This window comes from Bison bison, unplaced genomic scaffold, assembly GCF_000754665.1.
Source record: "Bison bison bison isolate TAMUID 2011002044 unplaced genomic scaffold, Bison_UMD1.0 scf7180017864485, whole genome shotgun sequence".
Taxonomy (NCBI): domain Eukaryota; kingdom Metazoa; phylum Chordata; class Mammalia; order Artiodactyla; family Bovidae; genus Bison; species Bison bison.
This window is the reverse complement of record NW_011495045.1, coordinates 5,989,557-6,010,511: the sequence shown is the minus strand read 5'-3', so window position 1 is coordinate 6,010,511 and position 20,955 is coordinate 5,989,557. Positions and strand designations below refer to the sequence as shown.

At 46.1% G+C, this 20,955-nt stretch overlaps 1 pseudogene; it reads right to left on the bottom strand.

Moving 5' to 3' along the window:
- Positions 1–20,319, bottom strand: part of LOC105005083 — a 30,909-nt pseudogene extending 10,590 nt beyond the window's left edge.
- Between the last annotated feature and the right edge of the window lie 636 nt (positions 20,320–20,955).

Sequence of the window (20,955 nt, the reverse complement as noted above, 5' to 3'; positions counted from 1 at the left end):
AGATCTCATCCTCTGTCGTCCCCTTATCCTCCTGCCCCCAATCCCTCCCAGCATCACAGTCTTTTCCAATGAGTCAACTCTTCGTATCAGGTGGCCAAAGTACTGGAGTTTCAGCTTTAGCATCATTCCTTCCAAAGAAATCCCAGGGCTGATCTCCTTCAGAATGGACTGGTTGGATCTCCTTGCAGTCCAAGGGACTCTCAAGAGTCTTCTCCAACACCACAGTTCAAAAGCATCAATTCTTTGGCCCTCAGCTTTCTTCACAGTCCAACTCTCACATCCATACATGACCACTGGAAAAACCATAGCCTTGACTAGATGGATCTTTGTTGGCAAAGTAATGTCTCTGCTTTTCAGTATGCTGTCTAGGTTGGTCATAACTTTCCTTCCAAGGAATAAGCGTCTTTTAATTTCATGGCTGCTCAGTCGTGTCCAACTCTTTGCAACCCCATGAGCTGCAGCACGCCAGGCCTCCCTTTTCATCACCAACCCCTGGAGTCCACCCAAACCCATGTTCATTGAGTTGGTGATGCCATCCATCCATCTCATCCTTTGTCATCCCCTTCTGCTCCTGCCCTCAATCTTTCCCAGCATCAGGGTCTTTTCAAATTAGTCAGCTTTTTGCATCAGGTGGCCAAAGTATTGGCGTTTCAGCTTCAACATCAGTCCTTCCAATGAACACTGAGAACTGATCTCCTTTAGGATGGACTGGTTGGATCTCCTTGCAGTCCAAGGGGCTCTCAAGAGTCTTCTCCAACACCACAGTTCAAAAGCATCAATTCTTCGGTGCTCAGCTTTCTTTACAGTCCAGCTCTCACATCCATACATGATCACTGGAAAAACCATAGCCTTGACTAGACAGACCTTTGTTGACAAAGTAATGTCCCTGCTTTTTAATATGATGTCTAGGTTATATATTGGTATATATTATATATATATAATTATATATATGATATATTATAATATATACATGATATATATGAACTATTCTAAATTTAGCTGAAGATACCATAGCATATCACTCCAAGAGACATCAGTGCTTCTCCAAAGGAAAAGCAATTCTCATAAATTACACTACCGTTGTCACACGGAAAAAAATTAACAATAATACGTCTATTTTCAGGCTTCCCTGGTGGCTCAGATGGTAAAGAATCTGCCTACAATGTAGGAGACACACGAGATGCAGGTTCAATCCCTGGGTCAGAAGATCTCTGGAGAAGGGTATGGCAACGGACTCCAGTATTCTTGCCTGGAGAATTCCATGTACAGAGGAGCCTGGCGGGCTACAGTCCGTGGGTTTGCAGGGTCAGACACAACTGAGCGACTAACACTTTTACTTTTTACATGTCTATTATCATGTAATATCTAATTCATATTAAACTGTTTAATTTTACCAATTGTCACAGAGCCATATATGTACATATAAAGACGTAGGGGGGTGGTTGTTAACAGGATTCAAATAACATTCACACTTTGAATTTGTTGCTGGGTCATTTTAGTCCACTTTGAAAAGGACCCCACCTTTGGATGGGGATGTCATATGCTATTGTCTGTCTGAAGAAACCAGGTCAGTTGTCTTATGGAATGTCTCATATTCTGAATTGTGTTTCCTCAGGGTTTGGTTTGACTTGCTTTCTTGAGCTTCTTATAAACTGGAAGCTAAGTCTTATAAACTTCCAGTCTCATAAGCCAGAAGCTAAGCACTCTTGGACAGGCTCACCTGACCTGTGCTGCTGTGCACTTCACAGCACACCACTACAGGAGGTGCCTAAAATATCAGCTGACCCCACTGCTTTGGCTAAGGTAAAGACAGCCTGCTCTTCCCAGTGTGAAGTTATGTTTTTGTCTTGCAATTAGCAGATGAGAGGCAAGATGGTAGTTTGGCCCCATGCAAGTCAATTAACGGAGATTTAGCATCTATTGATGACCCATTCCCAAATCAATTCTTTCACTGGGGACTGCAAAATAATTGTTTTTTAATATTCTTTTTACATTTCCTGCTAAATAGATAGTATAAATGTTTAATTCTTTCCCTGTATTTCCAGAATAAGGTATTGGTAGAATAGTCATAAATGGTAGCAAAAGAGGTGCGTTTTTTCCTCTGTCTTTTTAAACGTTTTGCTATGGATTTAAATGCATGCTCAGTCACTCAGCCGTGTCCTACGCTTCACAATCCTATGGAACGTAACCCACCAAGACCCTCTGTCTCTGGAGTTTTCCAGGCAAGAAGATTCAAGTGGGTTGCCATTTCCTACCACAGGGGATCTTCCCTCCCCAGAGATGGAACGCACATCTCCTGCACCTCCTGCATTGACAGGTAGATTCTTTACCAATAAGTCATCCTGGAAGCCCGTGGACTCATGAGTTTTTATTTATTTGATGTTTTTAACCAATTCATTTTATATTCTTTTTGACACTCAAATTGTCCCAAATTTGGCCAGTGGGAGTCCTTTTAGCCTTTAGTCCTTGTAGTCCTTTAGTCCTTTTGTCCTTTCGATATCCTCTATTAATCTTTCAAGGTGTATCAGTAAGGGTTATCCTGAGAAACAGAATTAATTATGTATATGTCTGATTTATTTTAAGGAATTAGTTCACATAGTTGTGGGGACAAACAAGTTTGCAATCTGTAGGGTGGGCAAGCAGGCTGAAAACTCGGGCAGAAATTTTATGCTACAGTCAAGCAGGTGGGATGCCATCTGATCCATGTTTTGTTCTTATGGCCTTCAACTGGTAGGATGAGGTTACCCACCTAATCGAGGGTAAGCTCCTTAGGTTAAAGTGAATTGACTGTAGATGTAATTATTAATACATCTACAAGACAACTTCACAGTAACGTCTAGATTAACATTTGACCAAACAAATGGGTGCCAGAGTCTAGCCAAGCTGACATATAAAATATACCATCACAAAGAAAGAATTTCTTCCTCACATAAGAAATTCCAAGCTCACCTTGTATTTTCTCACTCCATTCCTAGAGTCAGTCATTTCTCTGCAAGTTCTAATTTCTTTCCATGGGAAATGGTATTAGAATCCAAAATCTGAGTGCTGGGTGTGTTCATTGCTACTGAGATATGATTGCTCCTGGGCCCTCTCAGTGGGCAGAGCTAGAAAATTCACATTTTTTAAAAAGCATATGTTCTTATTGATATTTTCAATTCAAATTTAATTTTAGAGGGTTTTTCCTCCCTCTTTGTTTTTAATTTGTATCTTTTCCCTTTAAACTGAAATTTTTAAATTTTATTTAGTGTATTTACTTACTTTCTCCTACAACATGCATCAGATAATTTCAAAATTACATTATTAGTAGTACTTGGATGACTAAAACTATTAAACAGAGTTTAAGATTTGTTTTCAATTCCTTTGTCCTTGGAAGTGTAGGCATGCTGAATGAGACAAAAACAAAAGAAAAAACAAAATAAAGCCAAATGTCCCCCAGTCCAAGTGATATTTTTATTAATTTTCAGGAAAACATTATCATCCCTCATGGTAAATTAATGGTATTTTTAATTTTATTGGTTTTGTGATGTTTATGTGTGATGTCCACATTTGTTTTGGTTTCATAATAGTATAAGAGTTATCAGTGTAGGAAGTTTATGCTTAATTTTATATTTGTGTATATTTAAGAAACACTATTCTCAAAACAATCTAGTCCTTAGTTTTAACTAAAGATCTTATAATGAAGTCAGTTGTAGGTTCTTCTTTTTTGAATTGCAAACAATGCTGATTTGATCCCACGATCAGGAAGATCCCCAGAGGAAGAAATGGCAACCCACCCCAGTATTGCTGCCTGGGGAAAATCCCATGGACAGAGGAGTCTGGTGGGCTACAGTCCATGGGGTTGCAAAGAGTCGGACATGCCTAAGCGACTGGGAATAAACACGCACAAAGTCATTGAACAATAGCCAAAATCCAGTTTTTATACTTTTCCATAATGAATCACTTTTTTATAAGCCTATGTCATTCTCACAAACTAAGAAAATAATACATAAAAAACAAAGTTATTTTTTAAATATAATTTAGGCTCATGCCTGAGGTAAGGGAGAATTCCTTCCTTTGAAAGATGGCAAATCCTGCTGTAGGCCCCATTTGGCTTTTAGAAAAGGCAGAAAATGCAAATGAGCTCCATAAAGAGTAAATGTCCTTATTGCTTTAGAGCTAATGATGAGTGCCTGCCTAGCTTGAAGGGGCTGGAGGGGGGAGTCCAGAGCCCCTGACTCATTCCTCGGGACAGAAAATAAAGGGCTGACCCATGCCACCTTCTCTGCCCTACACTTCGGTCCAGCTAGGGAGCTGGAACCTCTCTGAGGCCCAGGTACCACCTGCCTTGGGGTACTGCCCACCAGGAGGTACTGCTCACCTGTGGGTATTGCCCACCCAAGGGCACTGCCCACCTCAGGGTACTGCCCATGGAGAAAGTACTGCCCACCTGGAGACCACTGCCCGTCTGGGCCTACTGCCCACCCGGGGGTACTGTCGCCCACAACAGCCCACTTTCTCACGTCTCCTTGGCTGGCCCAGGGCAGGGGATGCTTCAGTCCAGCATTTCAGTCCCTGTCCCTACACACATGTCTACAGTTCTGCACACCTATACACACATATTTGTTTCTAACTTTGATTTCCCCCGCATGCTTCCTTCCCCTCTGACCTTCACACGATGACCTCACAAAGATAGATCATGAGAGCTGTAAGGCCCTCAGACACCACCTTGTCCAGCCACCTCACTGAGGAGCCTGGAAGCCCAAGTCCAGAGAGGGCCATGGGCTAGCCAACAGCCACTCCTCTGGTCACACAAACCTCCTGTCCTCAGGCCTGGATCCTGCTGCCGACTTTCCCTCTTTTGTACTCCAGACACAGTCCTCACAAAAGGCCTCTGTCTCACAATCCCGTCAGAAGGAGGAGAGCGGGAGGAACAGGACTGCGGTGGATCACCATTGACTCTCCCATTAGGGGTTTTCCCCTTGCTTCTTGCTGCCTCCTTCACAGAGCCTGGGAGAGTTAAATACTTACTTTACCCCTCCAACTGAGTGGACAGTTGACATAGAAATGGGACATAAGTGAAAATTTTCTAAGATTGATAAGTTTTCTGCTTTTCTTGATTAAAGGGAAATATGCAGGGCTTCCCTCATAGCTCAGTTGGTAAAGAGTCTGACTGCAATGCAGGAGACCTGGGTTCGATTCCTGGGTCAGGAAGATGCCCTGGAGAAGGAAATGGCAACCCACTCCAGTATTCTTGCCTGGAGAATCCCACGGACAGTGGAGCCTGGCAGGCTACAGTCTATGAGTCACAAGAGTCGGACACGACTGAGCTACTAAGCACACACAGGCAGGGCTTCCCTGGTGGTCCCGTGGTTAGGAATCCACCTTGCAATGCAAGGGACACCAGTTCGATCCCTGATCCGGGAAGATCCCACATTCCTCAGGAAAACCTGGCCTGTGTGCCATAAGTACTAGCCCACTCAGCACAACTACTGAAGCCCGTATGCAGGCCCTAGAACCTGTGCTCCACGACAGAAGTCACCATGAGAAGCCCTCACACTGCAACTAGAGAGAGCCCCCACACAACAGTGAAGACTCAGCACAGCCAAAACCAAAAATAAATGAAAAATGTTTAGTGTTTTTTTGAAATGGAAATATGCAGCTTTTCCTCCTTCATGCTGCCTTGAACACAAGATGTCTGGAGCCACAGCAGCTCTCTTGTAGTCATTAGACAATAAGCAAGAGACTTGCTGATAAGCTTGCACAGACATCAGGAGTTGCTAAACCAATATAAGCAGTTACCTGATCTGATGAATCTTGCTATATGACTAGGCCTCTGTAAAGAGAATTGTCTGTTATTTATAGCAAAAAGCATGCTTAATTCACAGATAAATAAACCACTTACAAACAGTTTAATCCAACAGATATTTACTGAGTACTTATCATGGATCTGAATCTAAGGATCTAGATGAGGATAAGACACTGCTCCTGACCTCAGAGGATTCACAGCACTGAGATTATACTTCTGCTCTTCACATAATTCTGTAAGATAAACACTAATGTCCGCTTTTGGCAGGAGGGATGAATAGAGGTTCAGAGAGGCTGCAGGAATTTGCTCAAGGTCACAAGCACTTGGAGTGAACACCTGGCCCCTGTGGCACTTAATCCACCAGCAGGCCAGCAAGCAAAGACCTGATGGACAATGACAGTCAACGCATACCGCGAGAAGTGTTCCAGACCCCTCCCTGGACAACACGTGCAGCCAGAAGTGTTCTCAGACCCCTCCCTCCAGGGTTCTTTTCCCTTTGAATTGGGAAACCCAGACAAGATCAGCTGGTCAGCAAGGAATGCTGAAGTGAAAAGTGTGAGGTGGAGAACCTCCAGGAATGAGTTAACATATGGGAGGCAGAGAGAGATAGAGACAGATACTGAGACACTGAGAAAAAGATTAAAGGAAAGGAGGTGAGTGGGGAGGGAAGGCACTTATGCAAGAATGGGGCCAGCCCCAAGGACCCAAGCCCCACTCCTGCCCACTGGCCCTGGCAGGGGGCAGCTGGACAGACAACAGTCACAGGAGAGGCAGGAGCTGTAGTGACAGGGTAGGAGGCAAAAAGAGACCTGGGGCTTAGCCCCAGAGCAGGGTCACCAGGAACCCACAGTGGGCCCCTTTTCAGTCTGTAGGAACATGGACCGGGCACTGCTCCCTGAAACCCAAGCAACTCCATCCAAGATTCAAATAACAGAAATGAGCTGAGGGCAACTCAAGCAAACCAGGAGAGTCCATGATGCCTACAACTGGGAATCAAGAGGCCCTCCTGCCCCTGCGCTCACCACCCCCAACCCCCTGACTCTTCACCGCAGCCCCTCACCCACTAGAACTCATTGAGCAGGGACCTGGAGGAGGACAGTTCTGAGAATAGGGGTCCCCAGGACCCAGTACCCCAGGCTCCGATCCCCATGAAGACAACCTTTAGTCCCTGCGCTTACTTCATGACCTACACTGACTCTTTTGAAAACTGGGACTTCAAATAGGCTGGAAAAGCAACAAACACAAAATATAACGAAGACCTCTGTTCTGCTTTTTAAAAATCCCCTTTCCCTCTTTCGATTTCAACAGAAGAGGACTAGGGAAGAATGCAAGAGGAAGGAGAAAGGAGAGGGGAAGGGAAGAGGAAGTCTGTGTTCTGGCTGGGAGCCCCTCGTCCTCCTCACGGTCCTTGGGGCCTGAGGGAGCCACCCCCACGGAGCTGGCACCAGCGAGGCTGCAGAGGCTGCTCCTGGCGGGGCAGTCCTCACTGCCGCGCTGCCCCCAGCCCAGGCCCAGAGCAGACATCCAGCACTGTGATGAGACAAAGCATCATTCTGAGCAGGGGCTGCAAGGAGCCGCTGTGCATGGTCCTTGCCATGAGCTATCTGTTTAAGCCTCATACCATCCCTGCGAGGTAAGTAGATCTCACCCCGGTTTATAAAGAAGGAGGCTGAGGTTCAGAGTGATTGAGTGCCTTGCCCCACATCTCAGCCAGTGGAAGAGCAGGCTCTACATCTGACTCCAAAGTCTGTGTTTTGGACCCCATGTCAGAGGCTGCACACGGGTGGCCCCTGGGCTGATTCCAGCCTGTATACATTTTGTTTGACTCACACAACTGGGACCTGCACAGTGTTTTAAGTGTGATTAGTTGTCAACATTTAATAATCAGGAAAGTTTACTTTAAAACTCACATTTCTGGGTTCTCTGAAAAATTAGGATATCTTACCCACCCCCAGGGCCACATTTCCTCTTGGCAATAATTAGCTGAGCTGACCCCTTCTGTATTAGATCCTGCTGCCTATATTCGCTCAATCCTCATCAAAGCCCATGGTCCTCCTCCTGATCTGTTCCACTACATGTCCTGTGGACAGCTACAACAAGCTACATGGGTGGATGGATAGAAGGAAGGAGGGACTGATGGATGGAGAGAGTGATTGATGGATGGAGGGATGATGGATGGTTAGAGGGAAGGAGGGACAGATGATGGAGGGAGGGGGTGATTGATGGATGGACGGATGATGGAGGGAGGGAGTGCTTGATGGATGGAGGGATGATGGATGGAGGGAGGGACGGATGGATGGAGGGATGGATGGATGGTTAGAGGGAAGGAGGGACAGATGATGGAGGGAGGGAGTGATTGATGGATGACTGATGATGGAAGGAGGGAGTGATTGATGGATGGAAGGATGATGGATGGTTAGAGGGAAGGAGGGACGGATGATGGAGGGAGGGGTGATTGATGGATGGAGGGATGATGGATGGAGGGAGGGAGGGATGGAGGGATGGATGGCTAGAGGGATGGAAGGATTGATGGATGGAGGGATGGATGGATGGAGGGAGGGAGGGAGGGGGAAGGGAAGGTCTCAGTGCCTCTGAGCTGCCTGCCCAGGAAGTATCCATGGACAATGGCCCAGCATCCTGTCAACCACTTCCTCCATCCAGAATGTTTGTCATAACAAGTCAGCCTGTGTTTTCATCCCCTCCTCCCTGAAACCCAGGCATTAATCGTCCCCACTACCATGGAATGATCTGCCCCTCTTTCAGGCATTCTTGTGGCAGCCTCCCTGTGTGTCAGAGCCTGGGCAGAAGCCCTGGAGAAGCCCACGTCCACAGGAAGGCAGATGTTCATTCACTCATGCAATTGTGCCAGCTCACAAAAAACACCTACTCATGAGTCTGTTGTGACGATAAAGTGAGATAAGGCAGGCCGGTGCCCGGCCCTGCCCATCGCCCAGTTACAAGTCAGCCCCAGAAGGTCCAGAAGGAGTCCAGAAATGGTGAGGTGAGTAGATCCCTGACGTGCCCCCAGGATTGGCACAGGTTTAAACAGAGGGACCAAGGTGTCAGTGAACAGAGAAGGGCTTGAGTTTGGAGAACGGGGGAGACAGAGAGAGGAAGGGACCTTGGGAGAAGAGGAGCAATGGAGGAGGAGAGGTGAGGGGAATGGATGAGAAAGGAGGAGAAAGGGCCTGAAAGGGGATCTGATGGGCTCTGTGCGGGGGAGGTGGGGGAGCGGTGGAGCAGGGCTGGGAGGTGGAGCCTTGAGATCCATCCGCTGTGGGGAGGAAGGGACGGAAGTTAACCCAAGGTTAATGATGTAGGCACGGCACTTCTTAGCAACAGAACAGGAACTGAGAGGAGGGGGCGTGTTAGCACCCCCAGGGGAGGGAGAAGGCCTGGTGGGGGAGACAGGTAGAGAGGAGCCCTGCAGGGTCTGGACACCACTCACCCAGAGTGGATGGGAGTGAGAGGCACAAGGTTGAAAGAGGTCATCTGCCAGGGGGTGGGTGTAACTAACTGCCAGGATGAGCCGGTAGCTCCCCTGGTCTGGACGCTGTGACGGTGTTGGCAGTGCCCAGAAGCCTCCTTCTTGCACCTTCCTGAATGCCTGGCTCACTCACGAGGCTCAGTTTGAGTGGAAGTTAGTCTTGAGGCAATTTTCCCTTTGGTCTTGGATGTATCACCTCCTCCTGCAGAATCAGACTGACGCTCTCTCCTTCCAGAAAAACAAGAGGCAGTTTGAGAAGGCACCTGCTCCTCCGTTCAAGAGCCAAAAATGAATGATCCTTTTGTACAGCTCTTGTAGAACAGAGACCTGAGCCTTGGGGAGCTGGAAGGGCTGGAGTGGCCCTGGGAGCTGGTGAATGCACCATGTGGACGTGGTCTCAGCCAGGTGCCCAGAGGCCACCCAGTGCCACCCAGTCCCAAGTGCAAGGAGAAAATGTTGCCAGCCATTCCAGTTCTACAGGGATCAGGTCATCAGCCACTGCAGTTGCCCACCTACAGCATGCCTCGAGGGGGATTCAGGATGGAGAAAAACAGAAACTTTTTCTGCTTTGGTTATATCGACTCCTCGATAGTTAAGATGTATGTGTGTGTGCTCAGTCGCTCAGTCATGTCCAACTCTGTGATCCCAGGGACTGCAGCCTGCCAGTCTCCTCTGTCCAACGTGAGGATCACAGCCACATCTCCTGCGTTTCCTGCATTGGCAGGCGGATTCTTTACCACTGAGCCACTTTCTATGTCTGGGAAGCCTTTTTCATACAAAGAAAAGGGCTCAAATCATCACCTTAAGATGTCTGTTCTTGGTGATTAGCAGTAATCTTTTGTTGACTACATGTCTTCCCAGCAGAAAAAGTTCATCCATATCCTGGCTCCTCCCTTGCCTCTTGGGAGCAGGTCCTCAGAGATGCTGAGAGCTGTCTCCCAGGCTGTAGTCCTCAGTAAGTTCCCCAAATTAAACTCAGAACTCATCATTTTTACATGTGCGTTTTTCTGTCAGTCAACACTGGGGACAGGCCCAGTGGAGCCCTCACAGATGCCAGTGCTAGAACTGACAGTGAAAACCTCAGCTGCCAAGAGCTGCGGCACCCCTCCCTGAGGCTGGCACGTCCCCGCCTGATAGGGGATTGCTGTGGGAAGCCCAAGGTCTTCCCAGAAGTTCTGGGTGACGCTGGCTCAGTGCAAAGGGAAATGGCTGGCCAAACTCAGCGGGCCTCATCCTTGAGCCATATCACTGGGTCCGCCTCTCAAGTGTGGCCCTGCCACGAGGACCGGGAGGGCAGGCTTGTAGGCCAAGGCTCCCCGTGACCCCAGCCAGAGCCTGATGGCTGATCTCCCCTTTCTGACCATGCCTCTGGCGACACACACTTTCTCCAGCTGGTCCCACAGCGCTGGCCACCTTTGGGCAGGGTCTGGAGTACAGGGGTTCCTCTCAAAGGATCAGACCGCTCGCAGGATCTGGGGATTCACCTGGGCTTCCCCTGACATGGAGAGGTGCCATCTCTCCCAGGAATTCTCTCAGAGGAGAGCTATACTTTGTATCTCTATGGTAGAAGACACACAATGATTATCCTCAGTGGCATCTCACACACAACATTATGCAACTACCAGCAGGCCCCAGTCTCACATCAGTGTCATCAGCCCAGGAGACCCCGTAACCACCAAGCAGTCACTCCCCCACCCTCTTCCTCTCCCAGGCTTAGGTAACCACGCATCTGCTTTCTGTTCCTATAGGTTTGCCACTTCTGGACATTTCATGTGTGTAGAATAATACAGAATGTTCTTTTTGACCGGCTTTTTAAACTCTGAATCATATTTTTTGGGTGCATCCGTGTTGTATCATGGATCAGTTGGGACTTAAGAATCCTCCAGAACTGACAGAATTTCAAAAGCCTCACCCCCAGGACTTCTTGCATCTCACTGGGCAGAACTGGGTCATGTGCCCATCTCTGAACCAATCACTGGCAAGGCCATTGGGTCACCCTTAGGTGGTGGCCGTCTGGGCTGCACATTGGGCCACCTGGGGAGCTTCAGGAAACCCTGAGCCCAGGGTCATGCCCCAGATATTTTTATTTAATTGGCCTGGGCTGCTGGTGTGGGCAATTGAAAATTGATTGTTATCATCATTAATGGTGGAAATGAGAAGATGATGAAAAAGCAAGTCGGGAGATGGGTGGAGGAGGCAGATGATAGGTGCCAGGAGTGGGGAGATGGTGTCACACATTTCCTAGTCTGTAGCTCAAGCAGCGGGACCCTGCCGTGGTCAGGGCAGCCCTTTCCTGAGCGCAGCAGGAGGCACTCAGGCCCTGCTTGTGCATGACTCTGGGGCAGTGTTTCCCTGCTTTTCTGTACAGTGAGCCCCCCTGGGAGCTCCCTGAGGTGGGCTCCAGAAAGCGGGGTGCTCTGGCACCTGCATTTGGTTCTGGGAGTACCAAAGGTTGAGAATCACTCACTGGCTTAGGCATTAACCCTTCTGTTCCTCAGACTTTGCCCTATGCTGAGCTGTGACTCCTAGGAACGTGAGCCCTGGAAGCAGAGGCCCAGAGGAGAGGTGCTTCCCGCCATGGAGACCTGGTCCAAGGGGCCTGGTCTCTGGCTGCACCTCCGCTGGTCACTATTTAATCTCATCACTCTCTCTCTCGGCTTCCCAGCCCTCTTACTGCTGGCCAAGTGCTCTCTTGTTCTGCCAGTTCCGGTCTTGCCTGAAACAGCAGTTCTTCCAGAAAAAGGAAGATTCCAGGCGGCCTCAAGTTTGCCTCTTTGCCGTTTGCGCCCTCCTTCCCATCTGCTACCTCTACTCTGCAGAAAAGACATTCAGCTTGAGAGGTTAGGGATTAAAGACGGCTATCCCGGAGGCTTTCCTTTTAAAAGGGCAGCGTGTGAAGAGCATAAAATCACTAACGATGTTCTGCGATGGTGGCAGTGGTGGTGGCATTTTCAACCTGACTATTGACGGCACGCAGGGAAGGTCCATGTTACTTAAAGATATTATAATCTGACCAGCTTGCTGGATTTTAATCATTTGCCAAACAACTCTCTTGGGTTACCTAGGTAGAAGGTTGTACTATCTGCCAACAACAGTTTTGTCTTGAACTTTAATTCAAAAAAGATACATGCTCCCCAATATTCATAGCAGCACTGTTTACAATAGTCAAGATATGTTTTTGTTCATGTCCAACTCTTTTGCCACACCACGGACTGTAGCCCGCCAGACTCCTCTGTCCATGGGATTTCCCGGTAATACTGGAGTGGGTTGCTATTTCCTTCTCCAGGGGATCTTCCCAACCCAAGGATCAAACTCACGTCTTCTGCATTGGCAAGTGGATTCTTTACCACTGAACCATCAGAGAAACCCCAGTCAGGACGTGGAAACACCCTAAATGTCCATCAAAAGAGGAATGAATAAAGAGGATATGGAACGTATATACAATGGAATACTATTCAGTCATAAAAAAAAAGAAATAACACATTTACAGCAATATGGATAAACCTAAAGGCTATCACGCTAAGACAGAAAGAGAAAGAGAAATATGATATGATATCACTTATAAATGGAATCTAAAGTACGAAACAAATGAGCTTATCTATTAAACAGAAACAGACTTACAGAGAACAGACGAGTTAATTTTTGCATATGCTTCTTAAATCCTGTAGCTTTCTCTTGGAATTATTTTTGTATTGGAACATATCATCTCACAGGTAAAATTAAAGGTGATTTATCATCCTTGGCTGCCTGAAATTGTCTTCATATATTTTGCCCCACTCTGGAACGAAAGCTTGACTGGTTCAAGTAAACGTCCCTCGGCCTTCTAAAGCTAAGCCAGCATGCAGTGTTGCAGCTGAATCCGATATTAATCTGCTTTCCTCCTTTCTCTCCTTCATGTTCTAAATGTCATCATGACATATCTATTTGTTATCTTATTTTCTGTTCTGTTGTCATGTGATGGGCCCTTTCCTTATGAGAACCTTTGTGTTCATTAATTTGGGAAATTTCCTCCTGTATTTATTCCAGCATTCTTCATTTCCACTTTCTTTATTCCCTCTTACTGAAACTTCTGCATAATGGACATTGACTTTCTAAATCGTTCCTATGTCCTAACTTGTTTTTCTCTTTTTCTCTGCACTGTATCCTAGAAGTTCTCAACTTGATTTTCCAGCTCATTTATATGCTGTTACTCATATGTATCCAACCTCTTTGCAGCCCACTTATTGACTATGTTTTTAAGTCATTTGTTATTTCTGGGTTCTCAGACTGTTTCTTCTAATAGCTTTCTGAGGAGGTTCATGCTTATTCTAAATGTTACTCTGTCTGCTCTGTTTGCTCTGTTTCTTCGAGTGTCAGTTCTTCTGTTCATTCTGCTCTGTGCCTCTTTCATGGCTGTGTTCTTCCTCCGTGTTTAATGACCCTTGGTTGTGTGCTTATCTTGGATTTGGGGTACCTTTTACCCATTCTATGGATAATGTTTCCCAGCATGGTGTGAGAGGCATGACGGTGGGTAAGGAAAAAGCTGATGGGAAGCGTGCCCTTACCCAATGCCCATTTTTCCTGTTGCCTTGTCTCTCTAGCCCAAGTGCCCACGTCTGCATGATGGAGGCAGATATTTCTGTTGCTGTTTGGCTAAGGGGAAGATGGGCTGGGAGGAGGAGGTTGCTGGTTGTCTTGGCTTTCCCTACTGCAACATCTTAAGCCATTACCCTACCAGTTACCACCAGCCCCACCCACTGTCTTCAAGCTTGAAACACCTTCAAAGCCATCACACTCTGTGAGTAGGTCCCTCCTACCCACATTTTAGGCAATAGTTTCTTTCTTCCAACTCCACCATTGCTCTTCTTTCAGGAATTCCTTACAATTTCAAATCCTCTGAAGTTACTGCTTCTTGTTTGCCAGAACACTCATGGATTATATGTATTTATCTTTTCTGATGTTTCTAAATATTTGGGACAGGGAAAAGTGGCTGGAATTCAGTCTACCATTTTGAACTAATTTCTAAACTGATTATTCAAATGTTATTCTCATTTTACAGGTGAGAAAACAAGCTTCAGTTCAGTTCAGTCACTCAGTCGTGTCTGACTCTTTTCATCCCATGGACTGCAGCATGCCAGACTTCCCTGTCCATCACCAACTCCCAGGGCCTATTCAAACTCATATCCATTGCACTGGTGATGCCATCCAACCATCTCATCCTCTGTCATCCCCCTCTTCTCTCACCTTCACTCTTTCCCAGCATCAGGGTCTTTTCAAATGAGTCAGTTCTTCACATCAATCAGGTAGCCAAAGTACTGGAGTTTCAGCTTCAGCATAGGTCCTTCCAATGAATATTCAGGACTGATTTTCTTTAGGATGGACTGGTTGGATCTCCTTGCAGTCCAAGGGACTCTCAAGAATCTTCTCCAACACCACAGTTCAAAAGCATCAATTCTTCGGTGCTCAGCTTTCTTCACAGTCCAACTCTCATATCCATACACGACTACTGGAAAAACCATAGCCTTGACTAGATGGACCTTTGTTGGCAAAGTAATGTCACTGCTTTTTAATATGCTGTCTAGCTTGGGCATAGCTTTTCTTCCAAGGAGCAAGTGTCTTTTAATTTCATGGCTGCAATCACCATCTGCAGTGATTTTGGAGCCCCCCAAAATAGTCTGTCCCTGTTCCACTGTCTCCCCATCAATTTGCCGTGAAGTGATGGGAACAGATGACATGATCTTAGTTTTCTGAATGTTGAGTTCTAAGCCAACTTTTTCACTCTCCTCTTTCACTTTCATCAAGAGGCTCTTTAGTTCCTCTTCACTTTCTGCCATAAGGGTGGTGTCATCTGCATATCTGAGGTTATTAATATTTCTCTAGGCAATCTTGATTCCAGCTTGTGCTTCATCCAGCCCGGCATTTCACATGATGTACTCTGCATATTAAGTTAAATAAGGAGGGTGACAATATACAGCCTTGACGTACTCCTTTCCCAATTTGGAACCAGTCTGTTGTTCCATGTCCAGTTCTAACTGTTGCTTCCTGACCTGCATACAGATTTTTCAGGAGGCAGGTCAGATGGTCTGGCATTCCCATCTCTTTCAGTATTTTCCAGTTTATTGTGATCCACACAGTCAAAGGTTTTGGCATAGTCAATGAAGCAGAAGTAGATGTTTTTCTGAAACTCTCTTGCTTTTTCGATGATCCAGCAGATGTTGGCAATTTGATCTCTGGTTCCTCTGCCTTTTCTAAATCCAGTTTGAACATCTGGAAGTTCACAGTTCACATACAGTTGAAGCCTGGCTTGGAAAATTTTGAGCATTACTTTACTAGTGTGTGAAATGAGTGCAATTGTGGGGTAGTTTGAACATTCTTTTGCATTACCTTTGTTTGGGATTGGAATGAAAACTGACCTTTTCCAGTCCTGTGGCCACCGCTGAGTTTTCCAAATTTGCTGGCATATTGAGTGTAGCACTTTAACAGCATCATCTTTTGGGATTTGAAATAGCTCAACTGGAATTCCATCACCTCCACTAGCTTTGTTCGTAGTGATGCTTCCTAAGGCATTCCAGGATGTGTGGCTCTAGGTGAGTGATCACACCATCATGGTTATCTGGGTCATGAAGATCTTTTTTGTGTAGTTCTTCTGTGTATTCTTGCCACCTCTTCTTAACGTCTTCTGCTTCTGTTAGGTCCATACCATTTCTGTCCTTTATTGTGCCCATCTTTTCATGAGATCCAGTCTACCATTTTGAACTAATTCCTAAACAGATTGTTCAAATGTTAGTCTCATTTTACAGGTGAGAAAACAAGCTTAGAAAAAACATATATAATTTGCTCAAGATTTCACAACTGGCAAAGAGCAACATTGTGACTGTAATCCAAGTCTGTTCAATGCTAAGCCCAGGGTTCTAAACCGGCTTCCAGTGCTGGTGAGCTGAACAGAACAAGAGACCAGTCTCATGATCAGTCATAGTATCCATAAAAGGTCCACAGCCTCCAGGTTTTCTGGTTCTGGACCACATTTGAAGACCACTGCTATAGGTCATGTCTCTGAAACTCTCCCACCCACCACGAGTCTTAATCTTGAATCTTCACTCCTCATTTATTTATTCACTAATTCACTATTTACTGAGTACAGACACTTCTGAAACAAGCTAGGCATGGTCTCAACCTTCACGGGCCTTCCTGTGTACCAGGCAAATGGCTCATGTGTCAGATGAAGATGTCAAAACCTAGAAGGAAAAGGATTTGCCCAAGGTCACAAATCAGAGGCAGGGCTGGCATTAGAGGATTTCCTTACTCCCACGCCAGCACCCCCTTTCCTCTATATTTTTAAAGTAAGTAATACATGAGCATTGTGGAAAATTCAAGTTGGCAATCAAGAAGGGAGTAAAAATCACCCATAATCCCACCTTGCAAAAGCCCAAGACATTGGCTGGCATCATTCTAGACATACATCTATGTATACATAATTTTTTCTTAACAATATTTATAAGGTCCTACAACTTTTGCTTTATCTTAAAAGAGTTAACACATTATATAGACTATCCCTTTTTAAGAATATACATATATGCAAATACTCCCAAGTCAACAAATACTGCAACATCAATCTTAATCATTTTTATAGATGTGTTACATGTTATTTAATTGCTGTCTTCTTGCTGGAAACCAAGGCTGATTTCCAGTTTTTCACAATCATACACCAGCCCTCCAATTAATATTCTCATATCTCATAATACTAATCCCCAAGCCAGACAGACTGTGCTCAATATTAGTTTTGCCACCTTGGACAAATGTTAACTTCTTTAAGTCTCAGTTTCTTCATTTGCAGAGTGAATTACATGACATATATTGCACTCGGTATTTTTAGTTATTAATGAGATAAGGGACAGAAAAAGCCAGGTATGGTTCTTCGTTCACTGTAGGTGCTAAATTCACAGCGGCTGCGTGATGTTTATCATTCACTGCTTCCTCTCCTAGGAGTCCTGCTTAGTATAAAGGGAACCCTTGGTCCACTTCAAGCATTCCCTAAAGGAACTAGTCTGTCCGACCCTAGTGTCCAGAGGATGTCCCAACATAGAGCCAGCTCCACGCTCGGTGGAATCCACAGTTGCTAGCTTTCCCCTGTTACCATCCCTGAGGTCCTCCTAAAGCCCTCCCACCACTAGAGGACACCTGGACAGGTGAGATTTCCAGGAGTGAGCAGAGTCGGGTGTTGGAGGGAGAGGGAGAGTCAGACTCCTCCACGCCAGGATGAACACAGCTGGCAGGGACCAGAATCTTGCAAGAATTAGTTTAAGCCTCATCATCCCCAGAATTCTACATGGAACTCAGAAAGGCCTGGTGGCTGCCCTCAAAGAGCCCAAATTCGAGATTAGGACTGAGGAACCCCAGAGCGGGAGGAAACATCCGTAATTTACAGGAAAAGGTCCTTTTCTTTTTCTACTTTTATTGCTTTCACTTCCTGTTCCTCTTTGGTGTGGAAAGTAGGAGGGTTGGGAGAGAAAGTAAAAAGGGAGATAGGGAAGGGACGAGAAGGAGCAAAAGGGGAACACACCAAGGCGCCCACAACGGACTGGTGTGCAGGTACACGCTTGCTCTGCCAGGGGGACAACAGTGAGCCCGGAGCCTGCCCTTCCCCCGGTGTCTAGTCCTCGCTATCAGCTAGATGATAATTCCATGTTAGAGTCGAAAAAGCGGGTTCTAAGAGAGTAACCACTGATGCTAACAGCTATTATTTATGGAGGGTTAATCATATTTCACAATGCTACTGAATTCATTTAATTCTGATTATGAAAATAACTATTAATAATCTTGTTTTGCAGAGGACTTAACTGAGCCAGTGAGGGAGGCTCTGACACTGGGTCTTTTGGTCTCTTATGTCTATGGAATCATGCTGTGCTGTTCTGTGCTTAGTTTCTCAGTCATGTCCAACTCTGCAATCCCAAGGACTATAGCCCACCAGGCTCCTCTGTCCAAGGGGATTCTCCAGGCAAGAATACTGGAATGGGTTGCCATGCCCTCCTCCAGGGGATCTTCCCAATCCAGGGATTGAACCCAGGTCTCCCGCATTGCAGGCAGATTCTTTATCGTCTGAGCTATCAGGGAAGCCCAAGAATACCAGAGTGTGTAGCCTATCCCTTCTCCAGGGGATCTTCCAGACCTAGGAATCGAACCTGGGGGCCTCCTGCATTGCAGGCAGATTCCTTACCAGCTGACCTACCAGGGAAGCCCCTACTGAATCATGCTCTCTTCTAAATCAGGCTTTGAAAGCAAAGAGCAGCTGGTTTCCTATACCTGTGCCATTGGCCCCCTCCTTCCCCTCACCCCCTCTCCTAGGGTCATAGGGCACATCCTGGGCTGTCTGCATATCTTCTCCCCCTACATCCCCTCCACCTGGCCTCTAATGTCCACCCACCTTTCTAAGGCTTGGACTTCAGTGATAGATTCCTTTATCTCCAAGGACTTTGAAGAAAACTTGGAAACTGGCAGGGCCTATAAATTCATTCATTCATTTCCTCATTCATTCATTTATTCAGTATAGACTCAGTGAGAATCTAATAGGGATGAACCAGACATGCACAGAATTCCAGATTGCAAATTATTTTCCCCCAGAATTTTGAAGACATTGTCCCTTTGGTGTCTTCTAGTTACCAATGTTGCTGTCTGATGTTACTTCCATCTGAAATTTATCTATTTTTTTTTTTTCAAATCATGTGTCAATTGTTAAGAAGAAAGTACTCAAGTTATTTGGACCTAACTATCAGGTGCTTCTTTTGGCCCAGAAGGAGCTGTGAAAGAATTTCTGAGACACTAAAAGGACCAAGAAGTGAGAAAGTTTGGGAAGCTCTACTCTAAAATAAATTCCCATAACTGCATTTGCTATGTCAAAAGGTAGGCGGGGGGGGGAAAAATAGGCAAGTTTGGTTTGTTGTGTGTGCATGCTAAGTCGAGTCAATCATGTCCGACTCTTTGTGACCCTGTGGACGCTGAGCCCTGCCAGGCTCCTCTGTCCATGGGATTCTCCAGGCAAGAAAACTGGAGCGGGTTGCCATGCCCTTTTCCAGGGGATCTTCCCAACCCAGGGATCGAATTCACATCTCTCTTGTCTTCTGCATTGACAGGCGGGTTCTTTACCACTAGCGCCACCTGGGAAGCCTTTGGTTTGTCATCCATAAATCCAAATAGCCTTCCAGAAGTGTTTCATTTGTAATCTAACCAACAGATTATGAGAGTGAAAGACAATTTAAAGGTAACAGTAATGTAAAAGACTCCAAATATCTGATTTCTTTCCTCCAGGAGACTGCCTTGCACAAAGAATCCAAAGTCTTTCTTGGACTTAATATTTATTTCCATATATGCAGATTATGCATTTCAGTTTGTTTTACTCCATGGGATTTAGAGATTCGTTTAAAAAACACATTAGTAGTAAAAGCAACAAGTGTTTCTCTGTGGATGAGGGGTTTCCAGTAGTTATTGCTTTCTTCTTCAGAACTTTGTGTATTAGCTGTAATTTTTACAATGATTATATTCAATCCTTTTAATCAGAAAAAAATTTTTCTGAAAATGAAGAGCTCTGAATATTTTGGATTAAATTTGCCCCTAAATTGCATTAGTATGAACTAAGGACATGTACTAAAAGATTTGCCGACTGTCATCCTCCTTTCATTTCTCAAATGAAACTTCTGGTCATAAAAATAGTCTTTGCTTGCAGTTAGGGGAGAGAGAATTTAAAAAGAAAAGCAGAAGGAAAGCTGTCTGTTAGCAAGTCTAAATTCAGACAAATGTCTGAGGGACAGAAAAATGTCTGGGTCCAGGCCCAGCTACCCCCGAGTCACAAACCCTCAGTGAGGCAAGGAGGAGCCGGTGACTCTAAGTGAGGTGCTGATTTTAGATGTGGACACAGATTAATTTTAGAAGGCCTGACATTCTGAGTCATCCTGAGGTGGCCTGATTGGAACTGGTCGGAGGAGCCCGTTTCAAGCTGTCTTCTCAGCTGTCCCAGACCCCCGGAGCTCTGCCAGCTCCTGGAACGGCAGGCCTTGTTCCCATTAGCAAGGGCCATCGCGCCGAACAGGGAGGACGAGGATCACCGTCTGAAAGCGGCAGACCACCTCCGCACACACAGTCCTGGCTGCTCCACTTCCAGCGGCAGCTCAAAGCCAGCCAGTATGATCACAACCGGAAAAAGGACTCCCACCCTTTCCCTGACAACAGCGGCTCTAAAGCACCTACCGTACACAGACACAGTGGGGCAGTGATTCCTAAACCTAATCATCCACATTCCCTAGGGAACTTATTAAAAATATAGACGGTCCGGACCAGCCCCAGATCTGCAGGTTCAGTATATTTAGGGAGGGGCCTGTAGGTGTTCTGCGTATCAGCTAAGTTTGGAAACTGCTGCCGTCGGGGCCCCGAGACCATCAGGGTGGCTGCAGGCAATGGACTATGTGACTGACCAGTATAGCTCTTGTGTCCCTGTCCTGGCTAGCATTCAGTTTCATCCCAGCACATGGGCTGAGAGCAGGAGTGGGGTGATTCCACAAAGGAACCTGGAGTCTTGCATGGAAAAGGGGAGTGAGTGCTGGGCAGGCAGAATAGCAAATGTCCCCTCTGTTGTCTATCCCAGCCACTTACCATCAGCATCAAAGAACCCAGTTAGCATCGTGTAACGGACATTGTCTGCCCAGTACTGCTTCCT